The sequence below is a fragment of the Camelus ferus genome, chromosome 22 (genome assembly GCF_009834535.1).
Source record: "Camelus ferus isolate YT-003-E chromosome 22, BCGSAC_Cfer_1.0, whole genome shotgun sequence".
NCBI classification, from domain to species: Eukaryota; Metazoa; Chordata; class Mammalia; order Artiodactyla; family Camelidae; genus Camelus; species Camelus ferus.
In genome coordinates this window covers 7,965,635-7,977,659 of record NC_045717.1, presented here as the reverse complement: position 1 = coordinate 7,977,659, position 12,025 = coordinate 7,965,635, and the positions used below count along the sequence as shown (strand labels likewise).

At 47.4% G+C, this 12,025-nt stretch overlaps 1 long non-coding RNA gene across 2 annotated transcripts; it reads right to left on the bottom strand.

Annotated features, from left to right (window-relative positions):
- Positions 1 to 3,076: 3,076 nt before the first annotated feature.
- LOC116658989 lies at positions 3,077 to 10,990 on the bottom strand. Of its 2 annotated transcripts, none has more exons than XR_004314242.1 (3): positions 10,328 to 10,990; positions 6,703 to 10,012; positions 3,077 to 5,307 (listed from the first exon to the last, which is right to left on the bottom strand). It is a non-coding gene; the product is annotated as an uncharacterized LOC116658989 (long non-coding RNA). The 2 variants fall into 2 exon arrangements; XR_004314241.1 differs by having other exon boundaries at positions 3,077 to 8,956; positions 9,976 to 10,012.
- Between the last annotated feature and the right edge of the window lie 1,035 nt (positions 10,991 to 12,025).

Sequence of the window (12,025 nt, the reverse complement as noted above, 5' to 3'; positions counted from 1 at the left end):
GGGTGCACCCAGGTCTTTGCACGGACAAGGGCATGCCTCTCCCCAGATTGTGAAGTGGGGGGCACTGACCCACAGAGGGCTGCTCTGGACCTGGCCTGGTGCAAGAGATGACAGGAGCTAGAGCCACAGTCCAGTCTTATTGTGCTCCAGACCCTGGGTGTGGCAGAAAGAGAATATTTCAGGTTTATGGCCAAGGGGGACACTTAGATTCTCACCTGCCACGTGGCAAGAATGGCAACTCTCTATTATTAAGCACCTACTGTCTTCCAGGCATCAGGTCAGGTCTTCTCTGACCAAATCATCTGAAGTTAACACTGAGGTAGGCTGTACACATCCCATTTTACAGGTGAGAAAACTAAGGCTTGAAGAGATGAGAACCCTTGCTCAAGTTCACACAGCTATGAAATGGAAGAATCTGGGTTGGGTCCCCTGTCTGCCTGGCTCACAAACTTCTGCGTTCTTGCCTTCATGGGTCATGTGACCAGCCCACCCAGCTGTAGGAAGCCTGTGTCCCGCTGGGTAAGCAGTCACGATGCACATCGCTAAGGTGTCCTGTGTGCCCCAGTCTGGGCTTCCAAGATGGTGGGGGTCCTTCTAGATCTTACTTCACCCTCTCCAGCCCCTGGAAAGGCCTCCCGGATGGAGGAAGTCCACTCTGTCAGGACCCGCGGAGGCAGTCAGGGGCTCTATGTCCAAAATGCCTGAACACTTGCCCCACTGGCCCCAGTGAGTTGCACAGGAGCCTTCCCAACACGGCTCAGGGGCTCGGATTTCCCGGTCTTGCCATTTCCTAGCACGGATGGCCTTCCTGAACACTGATGCCTGCACTTGCGGAACAGGTCAGTGGGAAGATCCCGTGAGCTAAGACTGTCAGGTGCTCACCCAGCACAACCCGTGACAGGCGGTGGGCACGCCATCGGGGCAGCTGTTATCAGTGCTGTCAACTCGCTGAGCATCTTGCACTGATCTGAGGGTTTTGTCTTTGAGAAAGAGAGAATGGAAGAAAATAATTTGTGATGGATTCATCAGGATAACTTTGTAGTTAGCCCAGATTTTTCAAAACAAAGGGTGTTCGGGGTCAAATAGTAAATGAAGTCTTTGATTGTAAAATGCTGCTGTGAAGAACTTGAATCTTAACCAGAAGTGAGGGTTTCCCAGGCTTGGAAGCACGACGACCATTCTGAAATTTGTCCTTGAGTCTGCCAGAGGTCACAGGAAAGGAACACGGCGTTGTGCTATTTTAAGTGTGGTTATGAAACCATCTCTGGGGACTGGTTCCCTGAACTCTGTTCTTTACTTTGAACTCCGCAGACTGGAGACAGGTGATTTGGAAATAGCCCTATCCCTAATTCTCCATTTCCTTGTTTCTGCAGCAGCCCCCGCTCTGCCCCTGGGCATGCTGCATGCGTAAAAGCTCTCATCTGGGAGCTGGGAAGCCTGGGTAACAGTTCCCGCTCACAGCCAGCGGGCCGTGTCACCCTGGGCAAGTCAGATCACCTCTGGACCTCTGTCTCCTCATCAGTAAAGCAAGGGGGTTGAACTAGATGGTAAGTGACTGACATCTTGAAATTCTTGGATTTTCTCCCAGTGAATATTAAACTACTGCCTTCTCTTCCTGGCCACAAAGAATTCAAGTGTATCTGAGTTACCTTTGCATCCCCTGTGCCCAGTCCAGGGACTACGACAGTGGAAAAGACCTAGTATTCCAGCCCCAACTTGGTAATTTACTAACTGGAGGAACATGACGAGCTGCACCTCACTGAGCCCATTTCTCCAACTTAAAATGTGGTGGAACACCTTCATCATAGGGCTGTTGAGTGACAGTACATATAAACCCCCAAACACATGATAGGCCCTCAGGAATTCTCTGTTGAATGTCAGGGCCCATGGAAAGGTGGTTTGAACGAAACTACTGGGTGCAAAATGGAACACCACACCTGCTCCACCAGCAACTTGGGGACACGCTCGTCCCAGTCCAAGATCCAAGTCCCAGCAAGGCACGCTTCGTAGCACCAGCCAGCACACCCGGAAGGAAGGCGCTCTACTATCTTCTGTGATGGGCTTAGAAATGGCTACAGATGTAAGCCTATTGGTGTAAAAACACTGGTTTGTTCTTGAAATTAGAGTTGAATCCTCGACCCACGAAGAGAATTTTCAGAGAAGCCAGTTCTCTATTAAAAAAAAAAAAAAAACACTCAATTTTTTTCAGTGCTGGACGATGAGGTTAGCCCTTTCTCTAGTGTTCCAGCACCTTCAAATCCAAGACGGTTCACAATGGAAGGCACCTTAGAGAGTTCTGGCTCAACCCCTCACCTGATGGGAAAAGAAATCGAAGATCCAGGGAGAGAAAGGGAGTCCCAGGTAACACAGGCAGTTATTAACGCAGGATGGGGTGACATTAAATGAGCGAATTAGCTGTCACTCTATGATACCGAAGTTTCTGCTCCGAACAGTACTTTCACACATGTGTGCCCACTAAACGACCCCATGAGGTGGACATCAGTATCTCTGTTTGACAGATGAGGAAATTAAAGTTCACAGCATTGGAGGGATCTGCCTGTGGTCACCCAGCCTTGCCCCCTAATCAACGGGGCTGAGCCAGAATCTCTCTCCATGGCTGTGGGAAGTGTCAGACTGATTCTGAAGGGCGGCAGACACGCTTGGGCTCCCTGGGCCCAGAGGGTCAGCCTGTGGGAGTCGAGGGGAAGGCTGTGAGGGTCGGGGCAACTGTCGAGGGTGGGTACAGAGTGGTCACTCCCATGCCCTGGGTCAGGGAAGATGGAAGGTGCCACTCCTGAGGGTGGTCCACGTGCCTGGGCCCACACTAAGTGTCAGTGGCGTCAGAGACTGTGGCCCCTGGCTTACCTGAAGAGACAGACAGAGCTCCTGTGAACCAGCTGGAGCGTGGTATCATTCAGCAATAAAACTGGAACAAACTACTGATGCACACAACAACAGGAATGACGCTCAAGAAGAGTATGCTGAGTTGAAGGGGCCAGGCACAAAAGAATTATTTTTTTTAATTGAAGTATAGTCAGTTTACTATGTTGTGTCAATTTCTGACGTACAGCATAGGGATTCAGTTAGACATATATAGACATATATGCACTTTTCTATTCTTTTTCATTATAGGCTATGACGATGTATTGAATACAGTTCCCTGTGCTACACAGTAGGACCTTGTTGTTTATCCATTTTGGATAGAGTAGTTAAAAGAATTCTTACTGTATGATTCCATTTACATGAAACACTAGAAAAGACAAATCACTAGAGACAGGAAGCAGAGCAGTGATTGCCGGGGGCGGGGGGCAGACTGACTGGGATGCAACACAGAAAAACTTTTTGGGGTGATGAAACTGTCCTCTAACTTGACAGTGGTGGTGGTTACACAAGTGTCTACATTTTTGGTAAAGATGTGTCAACACTCGCTGTCATGCACCGTGTATAACGGGGGTGTTTGTTACACACACACAAAAAATTACATCTCAGTGAAGCTGACTTTTTTAAAAGACACAGTCCTTGCTCTTATGGAGCTTACAGTCTGGTGGAGAATACAAATATTAAAGTTATCACATAAATAAGTGCAAAATAATTGTCATTGGAATAAGCATTACGAAGGAAGTTACACGGAGGATGAGAGGGTGTTGTAAGGACAGAGTCCATCCAGGCAGACTGGAAAAGCCTTCCCTGATGAGGCAACACTGATCTGAGCACAGAAGGAAAAGCAGACAAGAACTACGGGAGATGACTGCAGCAGACGTGTTCATGTTCATGCAGCATGTGTGAAGGGCCTGTGGTTGAAGGTGAAGGAGGGAGGTGGTGGGAGATGGGTCTCAGGAGGTGAGTGGGGGCAGGTCATGCAGGGGTACTTTGGCCTGGTTTGTGTTTTTCTATTGAAATGGGTTTTGTTGTTGTTGTTGTTGTTTGTTTGTTATTTTTATTGAAGTGTTTTAAATGGTGATGGGGAAGTGATGTGTCCAGCTCAGTCTGTGGGTTGACACCATGGATTTAGTAATCTCACTCCTTCTAGTTCTAAGGTTCTTGACATTAGAACCACGTCTTACCACTCTGTGTGACCCCCCCACCCCGAGAAATGTCAGTAGTATGAATATAAACAAATGCACAAGAACTGTTCCAAGTGGATGAACAAATGAATGAATGATTGGATTTTCTCAGCACCCAGATATCTGCTTTTCCAGAGTCACCAGATAAATGATAAATTTAGAATTTCTTCCCCCCAAACTGAAGATGTGATGCAGAGGAGAGCAGGGTCCTATCTCCATATTGCCCAACATGGCTCCTGGTCCTGGGCCCACAGGGCACCCACTGCCAGAGACAAATCAGACCTGTCTCTTCCTCTTGCCAGGACCCTCACTACAGGCCCTTCAGCGGGTCAGTCAAGGCCCCTGGGGGCCGCCCACCTGCATCGCAGCCTCATTGCCCGGGTGTTCCCCACGCACACCTGCAACCTGGGTGCTGCAGTCTACCAGGAATGCCATGGGTACATCCTTCCTCTCTCAGACCCACTGGGATCTGCTCACAATGTCCTTGAAGACCCAGCTCAGTACCTGCTCCTCTTCTGCCCACCTTGCCTCTTTAGCCACCACGCTGCACCTGCCTCTAGGACCACATGTGACACCTAATATGTTCGCCTCGTTTCTTCCTTATCCCAACGCACACTCGTCCAGGCTTCTTATCTGCCCTCCTGTGCTGAGCACTGTGCCTGGCACAGAGTGGGCAAACAGAATAGAAAGGAATGAGGTGGGATGAGATATAGTTGGGTTTACGTAGATCCCTTAAAAAGACAGTTGACCAGAAGGTAAGACAGAAACAGTCAGTATTAAGCCTCTCCCAAGGAGGTAACCAGTTTTGGAAAGAGTGGAGGTCCATGGACAGAATTTTCCCCTTGCTTTGATTTCCTCATTCTCCTTGCCAAACCTCCATGGCTTTCCTCTTGCTCCCCCAGACTTCCATCCTTGGCCTGTGGGCAGTCTGCACATTCCTCTTGGGTTTCATTGCAGAGGTCCTTGGGGCTCTCCCTGACCCCGTGTTCTTCCCCACCCCACTACCATGCGTCCTGAGCCTCCGTCCGCCCAGCTGGTGCAAACCAGCACCGCCTGTCACACTCGCGTCGAGGGAATCGCCCAGCAGTGCTGCGGAAGGAACCCCTGCACCAAGAGACACGAACTGGAAGACGGTGGACAATGTTGCCAGATCTGACACGGAGGGATGAGTCTATCTTCCTCTGATGTTCTTTCAAACAGATTCATTTCTCCTTTGGTTCTCATGAAAATGTAGATTTTCTTCCTGGAGAGACCATATGGTGAGGTTGAGAGGAAATTTAGATTAAGCTCAGAAGGGAAATGCAGTGGCTGGTTGGGGTAAGAGGACTGGCTTTGAAATGAGATAAATGTGGGTTTAAATCCCAACTTGGTCACATCTGTGAAAGCCTGACTTTCAAACAGCAGGCCTGGCACATAAGAGCCAAAGTGATGACCACCACGGTGATTCATGCTGAGGTTGGAATGTTTGCAAAGCACCTCGCTCAGCCCTTCCTGTGCAGCCTTCATTTAATCTTCACAATGACCCCTCGGGGTAGGTTACGTTTACAGAAGAGGAAACTGAGGCTCAGAACTGACATGATTAAGAAACGGAGGTGAGTTTCCACCCAGAAGAGAAGGTGGCTTTGAAGCTGGCGCTCCCAAGCCCTCTGCCGTATCTTGTGTTGTTATGGTTATACTCTGGACAGCCTAACCTCTAGGGAATTCCTTTGCCTCCTGTCTCATGAAGGGTCCTGTCTCCTCAACTGGACGGCTACCTATTTGATTAAAGGAATTGCGTCTCCTTCACCCCTGTGTCACTGCTCCCTCCCCAGCGATGTGCACATCTGAGGGACTCATGAAATTGCAACTGACTGAAATGAACAGCTTTGGACTTTTTTCAATAGCCTTATCTCTCTTTCCCTCTCCACCCATTAAAATTTTTTTCATCTTAAATATCCATTATAAAAGCAAACATACCAAATGCAGAAAATTTAGAAACCTATAAAGATAGGGATAAAGAATAATTTATGCTTATACCATCCAAAGCTGTTATTTTGTCTTAGTTCCTTCCAACCTCCCTGTGCAGAGATTTCCTACATTGCTTTTTATCTAAGACTCTACTCTATATAAATGTTTGTTTTGTTTATAGTTTAAAAAACTATAAATGGGGAAAAACCTGAAAAATAACACAAGTTACTCAAAATATCACAACCAAGAGATACCTAGTGTTAACATCTCTGGCATATTTTGACTTGACTTCTCTGCACTTCATTCTAAGGACCTGGAATTTCAGAACAGGGGCCCTGAGCCCTGGCTGAGGTTCAGATCAGCCAAGGAGCCACTTCGTGATCCAGGAAACCAGACTGCCTAGGGCAGGGGTGTTTTTCAGCTGTTTAAATCTAACATTGAACGTGGAAAGCATAGGGTTTCTTATTTATTCTTAATGACTCTGCATGATACTGAATGACCGGACCCCAAATCATTTAACCACCGCCAAGTGGTTAGGCATGCAGGTGGCCTTCAGTCAGTCACGTACGTAAACACTGGTGACATCAACATCTCCGCTGTTGCCTGCGCCAGCAGGCGGTCTGGTCACTGACTCAGAGGGAACCAGGGCAGCCACTGAGGCTCCTGGACTCCGAGGCCAAGTTTCACTCACCATCTGCTCGTGCCCTTTTCAGTCTAAGCCTGAGCTGCCCGTGGATCTGTGAAAGCCGATGGCTTGGACTCATCAAGTGGAGCCGGTTTCTGACGAGGAAACAACTTTGAGCGCTCCCCCTAGGGACCTCCTGCAAGTTTTCTAGAGTGTCAGACCTCCCCTATAGACAGATGCACAGGGGCAAAGATGGCCAAAAAAAGTAGAAAGAGACATTATTTTAAATCAATATGTGCACATGAAAAATATTCCAACCCTTCAGAGGAAGCAAAGATAAAAAGACAATAAAAAAGAATCTCCCTTTCTCTCTCTCTCCCCTAGATTCCTAGATGCCCTGCTCCCTTTCCAGAGGCCACTACTGTCCCTGGTTTCTTATATATCTTTCAGGAATCGTCCGCATTTACACAGTCTTATCTCTGTCTTGCTGCCTACCTGTTCTCTTGTCCAGCTTTCTTTTTTCCATCTATCTATATAGTCAGCTACTCGTCCATCCATCCATCCCTGTCAAAACTCAGGAATCTTTAAATGAGCAGTTATCACAAATAGAGGAGTTCAGAAGGGACTTTAAGAGGTAGAACCCTGGGCCCCCGGCCCTGTCACCTTCCTGCTTTGTAACACTAGCCAAGATGCCTTACTTCCTCTGCCTCAGTTTCCTCCTCTGTGAGATGAGACCCCCAGCCCCTCCCAAGGGGGCCGTGAATGTGCCTTGGAAAGTAGAGACAGGAAGGCCAGTGGGATGGTGGATGGAGAGGCTTGCTCTCCCAAGACCTGCAGGGAGGAAGGACATCAGTGAGGTTTTCCACCCCAATGAGGGAACAGGAGGGGAGAACGGGGAAGCAAGGTGGCTGCAAGGAGTCCACCCTCCAGCACAGGGTGGTCACACTGGCACCCCAGCCTGATGGAAGAGGACAGAGTGATCTTTCATAAACATTACCTCACCTACTTTGTGGGAGATAAGGTGTTTGCTAAACTTTGTAGGAAGAGCAGGACCTTCCACGTGACCACCACCAGGACAGCTACCTGCTGAGACCGGCTGCGGGGGCGTCCAGCTCCGCTTGCCCAAAATACAGAAACCAGCAAACAGCGCTGGGTCTATTTAGTGTAAATAGAGGCAAATGCTCTCGAGATAAAGGACAGAGAGGTCACAGCTGGGAGAGAGACAGTGGTTTCCTCATGAGCCAGCGTCTCATTTTTGCCATGTGGGGTTCAGCCCCCTGATGTGGCATTAGCTCACTCTTAGGTGATCTCTGGAATTGGGGTTTGCATCAGGGCCTCCATGGGACACAACCACTTGAAGGGTGCTCCCTGGAGTTGTGCGCTGGGGCAGCCTGGCATGTGCCAGTCCACGCACTCATTGCTCCTTGACTTTTTGGAAATTCTCTTGATTTGAGGAGTCCTGTCACTGTCCCCACTGGCACTGGGCCCATCCACGTTTGGCTTTCGCATTCTGTGCCTCCTAATTCCATTTCTGGGGCTTAATTATGATTACACAGCTTCAGTACATAGAGTTGATGTTAAGTAATGGCCCTAATTAAGAGTGAATTTTAATTAAGCTTAATTCAGAGCCTGCCTCCGACTGCCAAAGATTTGCAGCCTGAGAAGGGGAAAGGCTGCCGGTGCACAGAACGTTGACCTTCATGCTGCTAAGCCAGCCCGGCCAGATGGGTTTGCATGATTTTTTGGCCTCAGGAGTGCATTTCTCCACCAGGCTGCTGGGGATATAAGCTACATCCCCACCTTCCCTCCCTCCCAGCCCAAACTCAGAGCTCAGGAAATGAACCTCCCTGCTATCCTCAACTGCTCATAATACCCCCTGTACGGATGGGAAAACCAAAGCTCTCGGAGGCTAAGGCTGACGGCTAGTGAGGGTAGACGGAAGACTGGAAATCAGACTTAGTCTTGACACCTATTACCTTTTGGTTAGAACACAGCCTGCAGTAAATAGCAAATATCTATGAGTTTAGGAGAAACCAATCTCCTTTTATTTCCTTCTGGGCCACTTAAATCAGTGTATCCTAAACTTTAGGGTTCATATGCCATGCAGGTGAGTTTTGCCACATTCATAAACATGATTATTTACAGTGAAAAAAATCTTAAACGCATCTGTTTTAAAACAAAACTTTATCCTCTACCTTTGAAACTGCCATCCAGCAAAAGTTATCATAAAAAGAGAATGATGAAAACTGAAACAATATTATTAAATCCAAACCAGAAACTGTTACCTTCTAAAAGTCCAACACTTAGGCCTAGTCTTTACCTAAAAAAAGAGAGAAGAAAAATGTTAAAGACACTGAGCATGAAACTGGGACTTTGTCCTTGAGATAATCAGAAGAAGGATTGAAAGAGAATTGGAAAGATAATCATTATGTCACGATGTGATTTAATGGTATTTAAAGTCCTATCCAAGTGCCCCCTAAGATCAGATCATCTGCCCAACCCTTTCTGACACACTGATCCGGGCCTTCAGCACATGGTTCCTGCTTTGCCTCTGAGAAATACTGCCCTTCGATTGCTCCACGGATGACAAAGTTCCAGCCAGAATTTTAGCTCCCCGGTCCCCCAGCCCTGGCCCATGGACGAGGTGTGGACATTCCTTTGGTGTTTCCAGTGCAAACACAGTGAAATCAACATGCTCTGCAGGCCGGCTGGTGGGGTGGGTTCAGCTGCAGAGGACCAGGCTGACCTCCCTGCCTTGAATGTCATCGCCCAGCCCCATCTGTTTCATAATACTGAAGTTCCCACCATGTAAAATCACCCACTGGGACACTAAGTTCTAAAAACATTTTGATTTTTCCGGAAGGAAGTGGTTAAGTGAAAAATGGGATTCAATTACCTTGAAAATATAAGGGGCAATTTCACTCACAAATGCCATCCTTAGAAGCTCAGTTTGAAAACAGCCGTTCAAATGAATCCCAGGCCAAGTCAAAAGGGCCAAAAATGGAAATCATTTATTAATCCCCTTCCATCTACTCCCCTGACTGTGTGACTCTTCCTCAGACTCAAAAAACTAGATAAATGGGCTTGAAACACAATTAAGTACTTTATGACTTTAGTAGTCCATTAAAATGGACTTTAGTAGTCCATTTTCCATTAAAAGTTGGGTGTTTAGAAGACCCGTTTGCTCAACCTAACCAGTCTAGTGGCTCAGAAACCACCATGTTGTGGGTGTTCTTCCGAATGGAGCTGAAGAAGGACTCTCTGCTCTTTTCCAGTGGATTTGGGGTGAAGTTACAACCAAACCCTTTAACAGAGCCAAAGACTCTGAGACATACCTACCCAATATAGTTCCACTTCCCACACCTGGAAAACTTCCCTAGAAAAGAAAAAAAAGGACAGCCTTGATTGAAGTAGAAAAACATTATGGAAATGAACTTATGCCAGACAACCAGACATCTTTATCTCATTAAAACTATTACTCATTCTTTCTTTCTTTATATTTTGATTCCTGACATTGGAGTGGCATTTGTTGCTTTCTTAAGGCATACTTCGCATATTTTCTCCTGCCATGAATAACTACAGCTGGAGCCAGACTGCCCAGGGGTTTAATTTTTTCTCTGCAAGTTACCGGCTATGGAATCAGGGACCTCAGTTATCCCATCTGTAAAATGGGGATAATAGCAGCACCTACCTCATATCGGATTGTTGTACGGATTAAATGAGAGAATGCTTAGCACACTGCATGGCACACAGTGCTCAGTGGACAGTCGATGGTTGATATTAACCCTGGCTCAAGCTTGTGTCGTGGTTTATCTCAGCAACGACTGACTTGCCTTTTAGGAGAAGATGCTCCTATGCTCAGAAGTATTCAGAAGACCTGCAGGAAGATGGTGAGTGACTCAACTCCTCTGCGAGTCTCTGAGACGTTTCTCTGTCCTCATTTCAGTTTTCTGCCCACCACATGGGCCAAAGAGCTCTAGCCAGAGCCGAAGCAGGCACGATCACTTTCCTGAGGACATGACTGGCGGGATGGGGCCGTGTATAGCACATGAAATAGGCGTGTGCCCAGACCAGCTCCTTCTCGGAAATCCATTTTGATTGTGGATCCAAAGAAAATCCTTCCAGGCTTAATGTGCACACACCAAAATCTGCATACCCGTATGCATTTCTTTCTCCCTGTGCGTATCCCCGGCACATCTGGGCAAACAACCATCCCTGCAGGGGACTTCTCGTGCCTGTAGCTGTCCGGCCCTTTGATAAAATGCACTGTTTCTCCCTGAGTGAAGCTTAATGTGCCTCAGCCTGGGGATTTATACCGAGCAATAAAATCCACAGAATAGAGAAATGCAAATAGATCATGGAATATAATATTATCATTGTCAACATAAAAGACTTTTATTTACAGCCCCCCAAAAGAAAATACACCTTAGTGTCATTTGTTTCAGGGAATGCAAAAAAGGTTTCAACAACTAACAGGGCATGTTTCTGAGCAAAATATGCCCCGTATATAATGTCGGAACACATATTGTCCGTGGCCACTCGTGTGTCTGTGTTCTTGCAAACAAACCCGTGGAGCCAAGTTAGAGAAGGTCACTTCTAGCCTCTCTGAGCCATAGGCCACCTGCCTTGTCCATACGTAGACCAAGCAGAGCAGATTTATTCGGCAGTAGAGGCCCTCTGGGGCAAGCGTACCCCGTGATCACATGTCAGGACGAGGTGTCTGAGGTGTCACCAACTTGGCTTCCTGGGGAACTGAAGAGGATGCGGGAGAGGCTGATGAACGGTTGATGCTTCAGGCCAAGGAAGGTTGTGAGGAAGGGATGCAGCAGAGCAGACAGGTGGCAGTGTCTCCATCTTTCTCTAGGATGCATCCTTGTAACCCTGCCCTGCACTCCCAAACACTGGAGATCCTCCCACCAACCCTTTTGTTGCACAGGTTACCCACCTCTGATGAGACCAGTAATTTTCCCGGATTCGACTGAAAAATAAATCCATCATTTTATTTAGGAATTTGAGTGTCCTATGAGCCCTGGACACAGTGATAGCTGCATTTCTGTCTGAGAGGGAAGAATCTAAATTTATAAGGCTTCAAACAGTAACAATTACCTGAATGACAGTGTGTTCAAAAAATGTATTGATTCAGCCAATTGCTCTAGGAAATATGCAATTATTATTATGTGTTATTAGGACTACTTTACAGATGGGAAAATCCAGGCCTGAAAGAAGTGAAGTATTATCCATAGTCACTCAGCTTGCAATGGGGAGAATTGAGACACACTCAGGTCTGTTTGACTGCAGAGGCCACCATCCTGAACTCCACCCTAACCTGCCTGACCACCCATGGCGAATGCCCTCAGGCAGCCTGTGCTGGGGGCCCCGATAGGTGTAC